The sequence below is a fragment of the Argiope bruennichi genome, chromosome 5, assembly GCF_947563725.1.
Source record: "Argiope bruennichi chromosome 5, qqArgBrue1.1, whole genome shotgun sequence".
NCBI lineage: Eukaryota > Metazoa > Arthropoda > Arachnida > Araneae > Araneidae > Argiope > Argiope bruennichi.
In genome coordinates this window covers 27,396,823-27,412,717 of record NC_079155.1, presented here as the reverse complement: position 1 = coordinate 27,412,717, position 15,895 = coordinate 27,396,823, and the positions used below count along the sequence as shown (strand labels likewise).

The following is a 15,895-nucleotide window of genomic DNA, read 5'->3' as shown; positions in this document are numbered from 1 at the left end:
GTTTGGTATGTCTATTTTATACATTCTAAACGAGACTTTAAAAGTGTATTTAAAATTTTTATTTTAGTGCTATGATTTTTTTGACCCTCATTTTCTAAATTGTTTTTCAACTCGAACAACTAAGATATATTTTTTTTTTCTGTAATGAGATAGTTAATAAAAATGATTGAAACTTAAAAATAAATAAATAATAATTTAACTTATTATTTATGATTTTTTTATTCGAGAAAAAATTTTATTAACCATCCTTCAATAAAATGGCACTTTTAATTATTATTTCTTACTAATTTAAAATATATATATATATATATATAAAAAACTGACTTTAAAAAAAATTAACAAAAACTTCTATGTAAACCATTCTTTAATTAAGAATTTTTTCCTTTTTTCCTAACTTCTAAAACCTTACTTTGCTATATGATCTCGGTATTATAGCTTCACATAAAATATCACCCATTTTAGTGTTGCGAATTAACATTTCATCATTATTCAGATTGCTTTGATTGCAAATCTTACTTTTAAAATTAACTATACATGATAAAAGTATAAATTTTTTTCATCTTTAACGATTTTGCATAAATAACTGCATAGTTAAACAATTAGAATTACAAACCAAAACAATAGTACTGAAATATTTAATTTATTACCATTATTAAAAACTACAACTTTTTTAAAATTTCAACTTATTTATAGATAATAACGATTTTTATATATTTTCGTTTCATATTAAAATTTCAAGATTTCAATTAGAACTTTTTAATTCTTCTTAAAAGTGTTTTTTAATTGATATTTCATATTGCCATTCTTGTCTTCCTGATTTTCACAATAATTCAAAATGGCTTAGTGTAATTGTTACTGAAATTTTCATTATTGTCTATAATCTATCGTTAAATTAATTATCGTCTGTATAATATCTTTGTTTCTATACAGACATATAAATGCCATTTTATTAACTTCTACTTTTGGGAACGATTATGGATTGCTGATAAAGATAAAATACAATTATCGTTTGATAATAGGGATAGTTTCAGCTAGAATAAAAAAAAATTATAGAATTTTTTTTATTAATTTGACAATTATTTTCTTTATTGAGTTTCTCACTCTCTCTCTATCTATATCTATTTATCTATCTCTCTATATATATATTCGTTCGATTTCTATAACAAAATTATTTACATTTGATTAATTGTTCTCACTGAATTAAATCTGCAACATTTTATTTCGAAGAAATATTCTAAATTGCGTTTAAAAATACATTATAATGTACATACATACAAAATACATAAATGCGTGTTTAAAATTGTTCTCCGCTAAATTTGCAAATGCCAGAATTCCAGCAGATGGCAGCCGTATTCAAATTAAAGTTTTGAGTCGAAATAATAATAATAATAAAATTAATGATTACAGAGGTCTGTATTTCAACTCTTTGAATTATATTATCTTGACGGCATCCTTTTACGTTTAAAAACAAGTTACGAACAGTACAGTAGTTTCTGTGAGAAGGGGGGAAAAAAAAACCCTAAAATTTTTATTTCTGTAATTTTAAGTAAAAGCACTTTATCACCTCCATATTTTATTTTTAACGTTCTTAAGAACAACTCTTAGCTGAATAGGAGTTTGATTGTTTGTTTTTTTAAAAAAGAAACAAGTGCGAACTAGTTGATTTTCTTTTTTTTTTTGTGTGTGTGTTTTCACTGTATTTGTTCACCTATGATATTCAGGTCAAATATCTCTGAAAAAAAAACTTTTTTTAAATAAAAAATTTAAAAAAATGGTGGAAAGGAAAAAAAAACTGTCATGATGCCAAAAACACATTTACGTAACTATCTACTTGCTTTTAAAGATTTATATTTCCAAGAAAGATACAAAAAAAAAAAAAAAACTCTGAAGAAAAAGTAAAGAAAAAAAAAAACTCGTTGAATATGATACTCTTTTACCTTCTATCCAAAAGTTATATGATTGATAATCTCTTAAAAAAAAACTTTCTCCCCAGTGGCTAAGATAGAAAAGTGCGAGCAGAAAACTTATGGACGAGAAACAAAAATTCTAGAACTTTTTTCTTTTTTTTCCCTCTTACACTTTGTTGTAAGTTGGTTTAAAAACAAGAACAAAATATGTACTCGCCAACATCAGGTTGGGGGTTGTTGGAAAGTGTCCTGTTTCGCTTGACATCCCTTCATTAATTTGCAATCGATACTTACGTCCTAATCTGTCACCGGCACCGTGGCTCATGCATTGGCTGAGAACTATCTCAATTCTACGTATATATTCGTGATTGGTGGCTTGTTTTGAGTGAAAGCAGTATCGGTTAAACGGATGGTATTGCTCGTCTGAGGCAATTTCCTGTCTTGCTCCGTCTGTAAATAGGATTGCATATCATATATTTATGTAATGATATTTGGACAGTTATTGTGATTGGTTTCACTGATTGTTATTGGTGAAGTATTCTAGTGGTTTGATCGCGTGTTTGTAAATACATTGCCGTCAGCCTTTTCTTCTTTTTTTTTTAAATAAGCATATTTGTCTATATAACATTGTAGTGAAGTCCTATTGGTTGTCACTTTTGCTGTTTAGTTTATTAACTTTTACTGTCTTATTTATTCGTTGCCTTAAAAGATTTCAGTAAACAATTGAACTTAATTAAGAAAGGGATACCAAGAAATGAAACTAATTGAAACTTAACTAATTGAAAGTTTTATTCCTTCATAAAATTAAGTGTATTTCCCCCCACTTTAATATTTAGCCCTGTCATATCGCACACTGGATTAAGTATACACAAACCAAATATAATCTTTATGTTATTGAAGTTCAAGGAATTTTGGCCAAAAAAATTTTTCGAGGACTCACTAATAGAAATAAAATAAAAAGCAGACTCCCCACCCCCCTTATATCACCATGAAAGTCAGTTTAGTGGAGTTTCTTTTCTTGCTAATATTTAACTCTATCTTATCGAACATCTACCGGTCAATGGCAACAGGCCAAAAACTCACAGATCTAAGATAATCTTTGTTATGCTATTGGAGTTGAAGGAATTTTTTCAAAAATTTTTGCAACGACACACAAAAGAAAAAAAAAAAAGGGAGACTTTTTTTCTCATATCACTATAAAAATCAACTAGTGTTTTTTTTTTTTTCCATTAATATTTAGCTCTTTCTTAGAACATCTATCGAACAATGACAACAGGCCAAAAATCCACAGACCAAACAAAGATAGTCTTTTCTATTTTATTGGAGTTCAAGAAATTTTCGGCAATAAAATTCGTTAGCAAACGTTAAAAAAAAAAAAAGTGAGACTTTTTGTAGATGTTGCTATAAAAATCAATTTAGTGGTTTTTCTTTTCTTCCTAATATTCAACTCTATTTTATCGAACATCTACCGATCAATGACAACAGGCCAAAAACTCACAAATCAAAAATAATCTTTGTTCAAGGAAGTTCAAGAAATTTCGGCAGAAAATTTTGCAAAGAAAAGCTCAAAAGAAAAAATAAAATAAACATACTTTTTCTTTCCGTTATCACTATGAAAATCAATTTAGTTTGCCGTCCCCCTCCCCCGTTATTATTTAGCTGTATCTTATCGAACATCTATCGTTCAATGACAACAAGCCAAGAACTTATAGATCAAAGATAATCTTTGTTATGTTATTGGAGTTCAAGGAATTTTGGACAAAGAATTTTGCAAGCACACACAAACGGAGGGGAGGGGGACTTTTCTCTCCCTTCTCCCCATATCTCCCCAAGTCATCCACATTTCAAAATATTTCATATTTATTGTTTCATTTGTTTGATGCTTGTATTTAATACAATTGAGGTTTGTATTTTAAATAAATAAATAAAAAAAAAATCTCTTACAAAAAAAAAAAAAAAAAAAGGAAAAAAGAAAAGAAAACATCTTCGCTATAGACTTAATATTAAATTTAGAAAAAGCTATATTATTTACGGGCGAGTCATCATTTATAATATATTGCTTTTATTTAATCGAGGTACGTCCTTTAATATGGAACTACCACTCAATTCAACATTTTTATTTATGCCTTTATATATTTGAACCGGCTAAACCAAATCTTGGGAGCAGTTCCGGCTATGACCTCTTAATAGGTACAACAGAAATAATTAATCTATACACAGTGGCGTAGAAAAATTTGATAATTCACTATGCAAAATATTATTGTTCCCCTTCTTCATCGCATTTGATCCAAGCGAGGTCTTCAGAAAGTTTTCCTGTATTGGTACCTATCCAGTACTTATACCAGTACACACACACACACTTTCCTCCCTTCCACAGTTTCTGAGCCCCTGGCTGCTAGTTAAAAAGAATTGCCAGCTTAAAAAAAAATCTCAACATTGTAAAATATGTGAATTAGTTGAAAGTGAATCGTGAATTTTATAATGGATATTAAACAGCCCCAAAACGAGATTCATTAAAGATAAGTTACCTGTTCATCACTTCCGGATGTATAAATTACAAACAATTATCGAGGATGTTCGATCACTTTCACCTGCCTCTCAAAGAGTTTTTATCGACTGCGGAAATCGAGAAACCCGAACCTATCCGTTCCGCTCAAAAGGGCCCATTTAAAAATTTTCCCCTGTAATTGTTACCCACGATCAAGTTCACACGAGAACCTTCGGGGAAAGATTAAAGACACTTTTCGTGAACGAGGAGCTCGTCTTTCTCTCAGCTTTTTTGCTTTCTAATTTCTTTCTAATCGCTTGGCAGAGCCCGAATCCAATCCCGGAAGGCTCTTGGGTGACATCTCGGAATGACTGGATCGGGGTTCGTTGACTGACGGATCGTTTTTCTTGCACTTGATCCCAGATCTTGGCACTCGCTCGCCAATTTTCAGAGAACGCCCACTCAGGACCTGAGCAAGGGTTTTTGCTTTCTTTCCTGATCATTTGTTTCTGGAGTTTAAATGAATGAAACTTTCTGAAAAGTGAAATCGAAGGAAAGGATTCGGGATTTATTTAGAGGAGGGAAAAAAAAAATCATCAAAGGTGATGAGTGGATTTGGTTGATGGCAGTTTGTCGGTGTTCGAGGATGCGTTTAATGCCAAATTAATTGTCATCATTTTTTTAAAGATAGAAAAAGACGTTCTATTTAATGGTGTTTCGTAATTAGATGGGCTGTTGATTGCAGAATCACTGATAAAATGTAATGACAATTTTTTTTTTTTTTTAATGATGTGCCAATTTTGTCACATTTTAAGTTACAACTTTTTTTCATTATTTTGAAATTGACAAAAAGGAAAAAGAAAAACTGAATTCTTTTTTGCTCATTTGTTATCCATTTTTCAACCCCAAATATATTTTGAGGACGTTTTTAGCCCTGAGTGTGTGTATGTTATGCTAAATGTAATAAACAGGTGATTATTCATAATCACACATAAATTTTTAGCTTTTTGTGTGTATGTTATGGTAAATGTAATAAACAGGTGATTATTCATAATCACCCATAAGTTTTTAGCTTTTTGTGTGTATGTTATGGTAAATGTAATAAACAGGTGATTATTCATAATCACCCATAAGTTTTTAGCTTTTTGTGTGTATGTTATGGTAAATGTAATAAACAGCTGATTATTCATAATCACCCATAAGTTTTTAGCTTTGAGTGCATATGTTATGGTAAATGTAATAAACAGCTGATTATTCATAATCACCCATAAGTTTTTAGCTTTGAGTGCATATGTTATGGTAAATGTAATAAACAGCTGATTATTCATAATCACCCATAAGTTTTTAGCTTTGAGTGTATATGTTATGGTAAATGTAATAAACAGCTGATTATTCATAATCACCCATAAATTTAATATTTATTATATTGACTCAAGTTAATCACATATACCGTAACACACACACACACACACACACATATGTAACAATAAACAAATTAAATAGGAAATTATAATTAATTAAAAACATCTAATTCAGTAATGAAATCTATACAATTTAAATTAATTTGTTTGGTCATTATGAATTAAAAATAGAGTAAATTTGTGTGCTTTCTGTTTTCGAATTGTTGAAATTGTTTTCTATTTAAGGTAACGATCCGGAGTTAGACATTTTGTATTAGATTATCATACTGCGTAGTAGAATCTACTTTTGGAATTAATTTATTTTTGGAATTAATTTAAATTAATTCGCGTCTAAAATTTCGCGAAAAATGTTTTGAAATTCAGTTTTGAAGGAAAAACGAATATCAAAAGTTAGTTCGTTGGTATTTATTTCTTTTCAAAGAATTTGACGTAGAATTTTTTTTGAAAAACAGCAAGTATTATGATATTTTTTTCTGCATGGAACTTCCGCATTTGGATTGAATTCATTAATTTTTGAATTGACAGTTTTTATTTTCTAAATGCTTTTGTTTATGTAAAAATTAATAAATTAGAATTTATGGTTGCTGATTTTAGAATAAATAAATTATCAACAATAACAAAGCAATCATCATGTAAAATTCTGCTTCTGTTTTTCAAAATAATTGGGATAACTTCTTCAAAAGAAATATCGCGCGTAACGGATATGAAATATTATCTTTTTTTCTTTTAGATCCATCATCTAAACATTGCACTTAAGGATATGAAATATTAGATTTTTTTTTATTTTTCATTTAGATCCGACATCTAAATATTGCACGCAAGGATATAAAATATTATATCCTTTTTTTTTAGATCCAACATCTAAACATTTCCTTTTAAATCGAACTTTTTGCTGTTGCGCATTAAACGATTTAAATGAAACAAGCGATTAAGTTATAAAACGATCTGGCTTCCACCCTGCAATTTCACATTACAATGCCTCAAAAGCCAGACGACGTCCAATACAAATAAAAAGTGTTAAATTATCAGAAAATTGCTTCTTGGGCCAGGTCCAAAAACGATACGCGCCAAGGAATTAACGCATTAAGAAATATTTCCTGCACGATTAAAAACCTTTTCCTGTTACTCACCTTCCTGAATCGATTGTCTGTCTAGGTTATCTTAATCTATTGTCGGAAATGGCCTGAATACCTACGCTTTGGAAATAATTTCGTCCCAATATGTATCTTTTTAGACATTTAATTCTTCTTGCTTTTGTTCATCCAAATCTGATTGTTGTTAACTATCATTCGGATAGCTTGGGGTTATGAATTCTTTCCCTTACTAGTGTTAGTAATCGCTTCTTAATCTTTTAAATGACAAATATGGTTACAAATCAGATTATAATAGTGGGAAGAGCCAAAAATAATCGTTTAAGAATTCAGTACATGTTTTAGATTTTATGTGAATTCAAGCCTACGTTTTTTTCTGACAAGGTTCGTATATTTTAAGAGCTTCTTAAAGCGTTTGTTGCCGTGTTAGGTTTGGAGTTCATTCACCAGAATCCACCCCCTTTTTGTTTATTTGTTTTGCAGAATTTTTTAAAGAATCAACAAATGTCGACTTGTTATTGGTTATTAACAATTGATTAAACCATATGACCACCAAATGCGTCATTCTCAACAAGCATGTTGATTATAAATACCGTGATTAAGGTATTTGGTTGATTGATTCTTCAGATTTAGGTTAGGTTCGGCTAGGTAAAATAGACAACTGCCTAAGATTGCAAGCACTTCTATTAAAAAACTTTTATTTTCTGCTTTGCCAAATAAAGAATATTTGTAAGAAAATACAAAATCCATTAATTATTAAATATTAGAATAAAGTAATACTTTTTGCAAATATAATTGGTCATATTCTAATAAAGTTTCATTTTGTTCCACTGAGAATATTTCTTTTTATAGTATTAGAATAATGTTAATACTCTAAATATTAGAAGAGTGTTAATACTTAAAATATTAGAACAATTTTAATACTCTGAAAGTTCATTACGTTCCACTGAGTATACTCGTTTTTAAAGTATTTATGAATGGAATTCTGTGAATTCATGAGTCATAATAAATAAATAAAAACAAAGGTATTATCACTTAGTTAACAAAATTTTAAACAATCTAAATTAAATCATTAGCATGTTTTAATTTATAATGTATTGAAAAGTGAAACTAAATTGGCCATTTTATTATTTTCTGAAATATGTATAATCGTGGAAAAATTCAAATTGGAGATTTTTGTTGAATCTCCACGTTTCCCATCTCCAAGAGTTCGAAAGACTCATTTTTCTCATTGTGTTTGTTAATCGGTAGCTTCACGCAAACGGATAACGTTTTCAGGTAAACGGATAAAATCTGTACATAGACTTGACGGCCAAATTTGTAGATTCTTATCAGATTTTGAACGAAATCCATTCGTAGAAAATGTCTTTGTCTATTCCATTACAAGTGAATGCGATAAATCTAAAATTCCTAGAGCTAAGTAAATAAAACTTGGTAATTAGATTTAGCATTTAAAATATTGATTCTTTTCAAATTTTGAACCAGATCTGGGAAAGAATTGACTGGCTGTCTGTCTGTACTTTCACATGCATGTAAACGCAATAATCACTCATATAGAGATTATCGTAAATTAATGAAATTCGTTATGTTGTGACTGACTACAATTGTAGCTCCGAATCAAGCTTTGTTTTCATTCGATCGGCAAAAAGGTTAAGTAAATTATGCAACTAATTTTTAAAAAGAAAGTCAGTAACCATTCCAAAAAACACAATACATTTATTTATTATAGTCAACTTAGGATTTTTTTTTAACGCTGAAGGTGTTGGATTAATATTTTTAGATAAAATTGTTGGCGGTTCCAATCTATAACCATTTTGGGAATGTTGAAACCATGGCTGCATGTGTCACCGGTGAATCGTAAAAAAAGGGAGGCCGGGGAATTATTGGCGGGATTTTGTATGACTTCAAAACGGGGAGTAAACGCTCTTCATTTACAATGCAAAGATAAGAAATCGCTGGTTCAGCGTTTTGAAGGGGCTCGGAAGCACGTGGACTAAGAACAGATTGTGGAAGTAGCCCTAATTTTACTTTGAAAGGCACGAGTATTTATTCCTAGCCAATTGGAAGTCGTGGATTCGTGCATTAACTCATTAACTGCCGTGTCACCCATACTCGAGTGGCATCAAAAGTTTTTATTCCGTGTATTATTGGATACGAGTTAGAATATATTTGTTTCATTTATATCTTTGTGTTTTAACATTTTGTTCACCATGCGAATTGCCTGTGATTCACACCAACACTCTAATAAGATTTTCCTTTGACAACAATTAAGAGGTTGCAAAGAAATAAGTATCTTATTAGATAGTGATCTGAATCATAAGCATGAATGATAATGGAATCATTTAATTCTCTTCGGGAAAAGGGGAAAAAATCGCAAGTGGGGGGGGAGAATCTTGAAATCTACCCATTTTTTTGCTCAAAACATTAGAGAATTGAACTCGACTCAGGTTGACGTTAGACTTAGCAACCTGACAACACAAGTCGACGCTAGAGGAAAAGCTTCGCATGTTTCTGCATAATCTAGTGAACATGTTGCCGCACATATTTAATTTGAAATCATGTCCAGAAATGCTTTTTGTTAAATTGTTAATGACTGCCATTTGAAGTTGAATATTAGTCGCATGTTTGGAAATGAAAATTATTACATTTTGTCTCAGTTTTTCAATGGAAACTCACGACGACTGTAATCGTCATTTGCTCGCCACAACAAGTTTTTCACTTCCTAGAGCAAATGACGGCTATAAATATTCACCAAAAATCGGTCATCTATTGCCCTCAACGTGTTAACAATCTTACATATGATTCTAATATATTTAAAAATAATTTATGTGTTTCCATACAATTTATTTAAAATACTATTAATAGTTATTTTGTGTAATGATACTGTTTTTAAAGTAAACAAAATTTAACTTCATGGATATCGTTTTGCTATCATAAGACACATAAATACAGAAGTGACATCATTACCTATTACCAAGATCTCTCTTTATTTACTAAATATTATCTACTTGAATCGCCACTTCCCTGTATTCTATTCAAGCGTAATCTCTTAATCTTCTTGCGGCATTAGATATTTATGCTTAAAAATCCCTAACAGATAAATAAAATAATTCATACTAAGAATTGCATTCTCTTGCGAAATAATTGTTTCTTATTCTAGAGAAACACTAGAAATCCAATTTTCAGGAATAATAAAATATTATGTAGGATTAAAATTTTGAATTAAAATAGTTGAATTGTTTAACAAAATAATCTCTCCCCCCCACAAGATTGCAGTTTCCTTGCCTTTCCCCTCTTGAAAACATAGTTGGAAAAGCACTTTCGCTCCCGAGTACTCTAGTGAAATTTAATGTTTGCCCGATCTTATCTCTTTTCTCACGAAATTTTCCATACGTTACTTACTCTCTTATTTTTTTTTTTTTTTTTACTCTCTTATTTTTCAACCTTCACCCAGCATTTTCTCCTCGCCAACCACATTCTTCGCTCTCTCTTTCGGAAAAGTAGGTTTTGGTCCACTGACCCCACGCACCTGTTGCCATCTTTTCCCAGGATTCCCCCCGCGATCATTACCTGACCAACTGGATTGATGGAAGATTGTAGGGGGTGGGGGAGGAGATTTATATTCTTCTCCCCCCGCTCAGTGATGCGTCTTCCTTTGCTGTTGTTATCTCTCTCGTTTCACGTAATACTCGCCTGCCCTCCCACCATAGGGAAACCTGTAGTTTTTGATCGTGGTTTACGTTGTTGCAGAGGTGCATTCTTTTGGGGGCGGTTAAAAATTATATTTCGTTACTTTTAAACTCAATTCTTGCATATGCAGTAGGTTCTGCATTTTTTTTTTTGGGAGGGGGGCTTCTATAAATCAAGAGCATTGTTTACCAAAATGAGTTAGATTAAGTCACCTAAAGGGCCCTAAGTAATGCAAGTCTCAGAGATCCCCTTTTTCTCTGTCTAATTTCATATACCAGATTTTTTTATTTTATTTAAAATCTATAATTTTGTGTAATAATAAATTCTGATAAATTGACAAAATATTTAATTACTGATCCTTTATCCTTGTTCGAGAAACTTTATTTCAGTATTTCTCTCCTACTGTCTCTCGCTGTGTTTGTGTGTAATAATTTCTCATTAATTTACACTCTAAAAATAATTTTCAAATTACACGAACTCCGGCTTCAATGTAATTTTGAGTTATGCGGGCTATTAATTTTTCCGCAAATAAAAAAGTTGACGCCAAATTTTTTTCTGAATGGTCCATATATCTCTTCTTTCACATTCGTTCTTACTTTCTTTCTTTCTTTCCTATGCTGTTCGCTAGTCGACTCTCTCCTTTGACTATTAATTTTTTTTTTTTTTTTTGTAAATTTGGAGAATGAAATTTTGTATAGAATCTATATACTATTTAATTATAGAAACCTTTATAATTAATTTTTTAATGTTGTAAAGCAACATAAGGAGTTTTTAAACATAATACAAATTTTATAAATAATTATTAACTAAGAATATTATAATATTGTAAAGATATCAAATCTATCATAGAAATCTATTTTCACAAATTGAAGGCTTGTTAAAAAATTGTAATTTCGATTTTCATTCGAAAAGTGTCTTGAATTCGAGAATTTATATAGAAATTAAAAAAAAAAAAATGAAAACAGTTCCATTTTCAAGCACTTCAATAGAGATGTGATCAAATTCTAGGCCCTTTTTTTTAATTTTTTTTTTTTTTTTTATAAAAGAATGGCATTGGAATTAGTTTTCACTTTATTGAGTTGGAAGAAATATTCTTGAAGAATAATTAAGAAAATGCAAAGGGTGCAGCGAAAAATCAGTTAAATTGCAACTCCTCTTATCGTTAATTGACATTTGAATTTGATAAAGTCTCAAAATATGGTAATATTTGCTGCTTTAATTTTATAATTTCACATAAAAAATTAGGAAACTTTATCTACAGAAAAGTCGGGATTAAAAATTTATTCTATTAACCGGATATTCAATTATCGGTGGTGCTTAGGGCTGATAAGCTCATACAGTCAACGTTCTTTTATAATTTCCAAATATCCGAAATTGACTAAAATTAATAGGATTTTTTCCTTGAAATTTTTTCACTTACTTCCTAGTGAAGATCTCCCACCCCCTCTTTTCCTATAAATTTTGAAACCTTAGTTATTGTCATGTTAACCACGAGGGCCCAAATTTTTGAACGTTATTTATTGTCATGTAAGCCAAGAGGGTCTAAATTTTGTATGTTAGTTATTATATGTAAGCCCCGAGTGTCAAAAATTTGAACGTTAGTTATTGGTTTGTAAGCCACGAGTGTCAAAATTTTGAAAGTTAGTTATTGTCTTGTAAGCCACGAGTGTTCAAATTTTCAGAATCCCTCATATAAGCGTTTTGTACTTTATTAAATAGTAAGAAAGGGGGAAAAAAATACTATTAACCTCTTGCCATTGATGGAAGATGGTTACGAAAGTATAGACCGATAAATTTTGTTCAAAATTTGATACGGTCATATAATTTGATGCTGAATTTAGTTTTTTTTTACGTTTTGTAGAAATCATATTCTCTTGTATATGGATAACCAGATAGACAGACAGGCTTTCTTAGTAGAATATCATAAATAACTTTAAAACAATGGCTCAGACTGGGAAAATACAAATACATTTCTTTATTTTCATATTTAAAAAAAATGGCGACCGTCAGATCCATGCTTCTATTTACCGCTTAAATTGCTTCCGAAGTTCGATCTCCGAATTCAAAGGGTTAAAAAGAAAAATTAATAATAGTAAAATATCACATCGATCATTTCCACTCCAAAATATTAAAGTGACTGTGTGTCAAAGTTTTGTTTATTTATTCGGAATTTTCCGCCGCTATTCATTACTTAAAAAAGAGTCGGGTTTGTTATCCTGATAGCGCTGCAAATAGATTGGCTAAGATGAAAACCCTCAATAAAATTTAATTTAATTTAAAATGAAAGTGCTCCGTGGCATTCTTCAATGCATATTTCCTTTCTGTCAATCATCTTTTGATTCAATTTTAATAATAAACTGTTCGATGTCAATAAAAGTGAAAACAAAGTTTTTATGAAATTACTTTCAGATCCAGTATTGTTTTTTAAAACCTTTTTAATCATTTTTATCAAACAAATCCCGTTTTTTGCCATTTAAACTAAAGTGACCAGGCGTTCGAAATTAACTTGGACATTTCCGAATTTCTTCTGTTCATTCCGGTTAAAAGACCGGATTATCTAATCCTGATTAACGATTATTTAAATTCGTAATTAAATTAAAAGCCATAAAAATTAATATAATATTCAAAGCAAAAGATGAATTAGATTTCATTTTTCTAAAAAGTTGACTTTTGAAGAATTACCTTTCCTAACGTTTTCTGTTAAAAAAAAAAAAAAACTTTTTTTATTATATGACTAATGTATTTGGATCATCCTGAAGAAAATAATAATAATTATGTTACGTATGTCTTTATTTAATAATTTCCTTGGTTTTTTTTAAAAAAAAATCAAATAATCAACTATTCTATTACTTTTATACAAATATTTTATTTTATAATATTATATTTTATTTAAATATTCTTTGGAAATTGCCCATTCTTTTTTATCCGTTCACTTAACAGCGTTCTTGATCATTCGCTAGTTTCCTGGATTAAAATTACAAAAATCTAATAATTTTATTTTATTCAAAGTACTTTTATTCATTTTTTTGTATTCCTATAATAAAAAAATCAATAAACGAATAATTCTTAATATATTTACGCTTTAATATATTATTTATGCCTTAAAATATTAATAAACGAATAATTCTTAATAGCGTAATCCTGTAGATTGATGCAACTGGATGGCATCCGAGAGATGAGACAGCGCCATCTATCTGTTTTGTTATTAATTTTTTGCCCTCGTTTAAACTGCGTTGCACGACGGCTTTATGTTCCTCATCTTTTACATCATTTTCTTCAAAAACTATAATGTTAACTTGAATATTACTTTATATCATTATTCTTTGTACTGTTACAAATGAAATGTGTTTTGATTTACCTAAGTATTGTTTCTTAATTTGAATTCTGAGCAATAATTATTCAGTTAAATTCGTATAAAACTTTTGAAAATCTTTCTGATTTTTCAAAAATTTTATAGATAATTTATTGTAAGTGTTCGCTCTAATTAGGGTTGCTTTCTACATTCTTTGTCATATAAACCTTGATTTTCATTAAAACACTTAACATTTTATTAATTGTCATTAAAAAAATATTTTCGTATTTAGCGGTCTCTTTTCTTCAGTGCATATGTATTTATATGCATTCATAGATTTTTTTTTTGGGATTTATTGAATAATTTTTCTTTAATAATAATTTTGATATGAATCAATTATTGTTTTCAAAATATTTTGTCCTTAACACAGTTGCAGTGATAATTGCGGAATGTTTCTAGATTCTGTATTCTTGTAGTGTTCTTCTGATTTATTGATGTAAAACATTGTAATGAAATTTGTCTTTTAGGGATTATATTTTTTGCTGTAATGTTCATGTTAATGAGGCATAGCTTAATTATGAAGCTAAATGATATATAGCTTAATTAAGTTAATAACTTAATTAAATAGCTCAATTAAGTTAATGATAAAAATAAAGCAAGGCTGCTTTGCCTTTATGATAGCGTTGATACTATTCATTCTGAAATTTATGCAAGATATCATCGGCTTCTTCCAATGTATTTTCACTCGTCTAATCTCAAATCTTCTGAGCTGATGTCCTGTTTAACTCTTTCTAGGGCCGTGGGAAGTATGCTTCCCACCAAATTTATCAATCTTTGTATGAAATTATGTAGGTTGGCATAAGTTCTGACAAATTTTTTTAGTAAGTCAGAAACTTAGATGCTTCAGTTCTTTATCTCAGACAAAATAATGTGACTTGATTTGTTACTTAATTATTAATTATAACCAAATTAGTTAATTAATCAAATTAAATTTATCTAATAAGCTTAATGAATCCCTTTTCTTATTTTAATTTCAGTCCTAAAAATATTTTAACATAATATGACTAGAAAAAAATAGCCCTTTAAAGGGTTAAAAAATGGATTTTAGCTAGGTAGCATGGTCGGTTTAATTCATGCATTAAAATTTCAGAATTCACATTTCTAGTTAATAACTTTTGGGGGAAAATCTTTTCAACTAATTGGCATTCATAGTTTTTTTACATTAAAAACTCTCGGGATTAATGTTTGCTGCTATAATGTCACATATTAATGATATATTGCGTAAATTTTGCACTGTTCTTTTCTTTTATGATAACTTTGATTCAGAAACTTGTATGAATTGCCCTCGAATGCTTTAAAGGTATTTTCATTTCTCTACCCTTAATTCTGTTAGAAGAAACGAATGTCAGCTAGGTGCGATGTTTGCATGTGCTTAAATTGCACATGCCTTTGACTTGAAAATTTTGAAATTCCGTCTACGTTATGTGTTATCGATAAATTCTTTTTCATTAATCGCTATATTCATTTTGAATCACCCTGTACATTGCATGAATGTTCTCTCAATTCTTACCTTTATGACAGCTGATTTGATTCCGAAACCCTCGTCTGCTTCAGATATATTTCCAACCACCCCATCCCTTAATCACAATGCCGCATAATTTTCCAAACTCACTGCTTGTTGAAAAAGAAACAAAATGTCAGCCGAGGCATCATGCCCAATTTAACCCTCGCCTAGGAACGTCAAAAGATCCGATTCCGTCAGTTGGAAAATGAATGCGCTTTCAATTCTCTCCGAGGCTTATCAAACTCATTACAACGCGCTAATCTGGCCGGCTCTGTGTGAAGGCGGCCTTGCATTTGAACAAGACGACACGGCATTTAAGTTGGTGTTTAAAGACCCGCTGCCGTAACGAGTGAGTGCCCTAATGGTACCTTAATCTCTGGCTTTGAATCCCACACACTCGCTGCTGCATGCCGTCCGTGTACATTGCAGTCTGCATGCATTA

The 15,895-nt window shown here is 30.0% G+C and overlaps 1 protein-coding gene across 3 annotated transcripts in view; it reads left to right on the top strand.

The window, feature by feature from the left end:
* LOC129968687 (hemicentin-2-like) overlaps positions 1 to 15,895 on the top strand; it is a 234,144-nt gene that overhangs the window by 81,499 nt on the left and 136,750 nt on the right. The window lies entirely within an intron of this gene.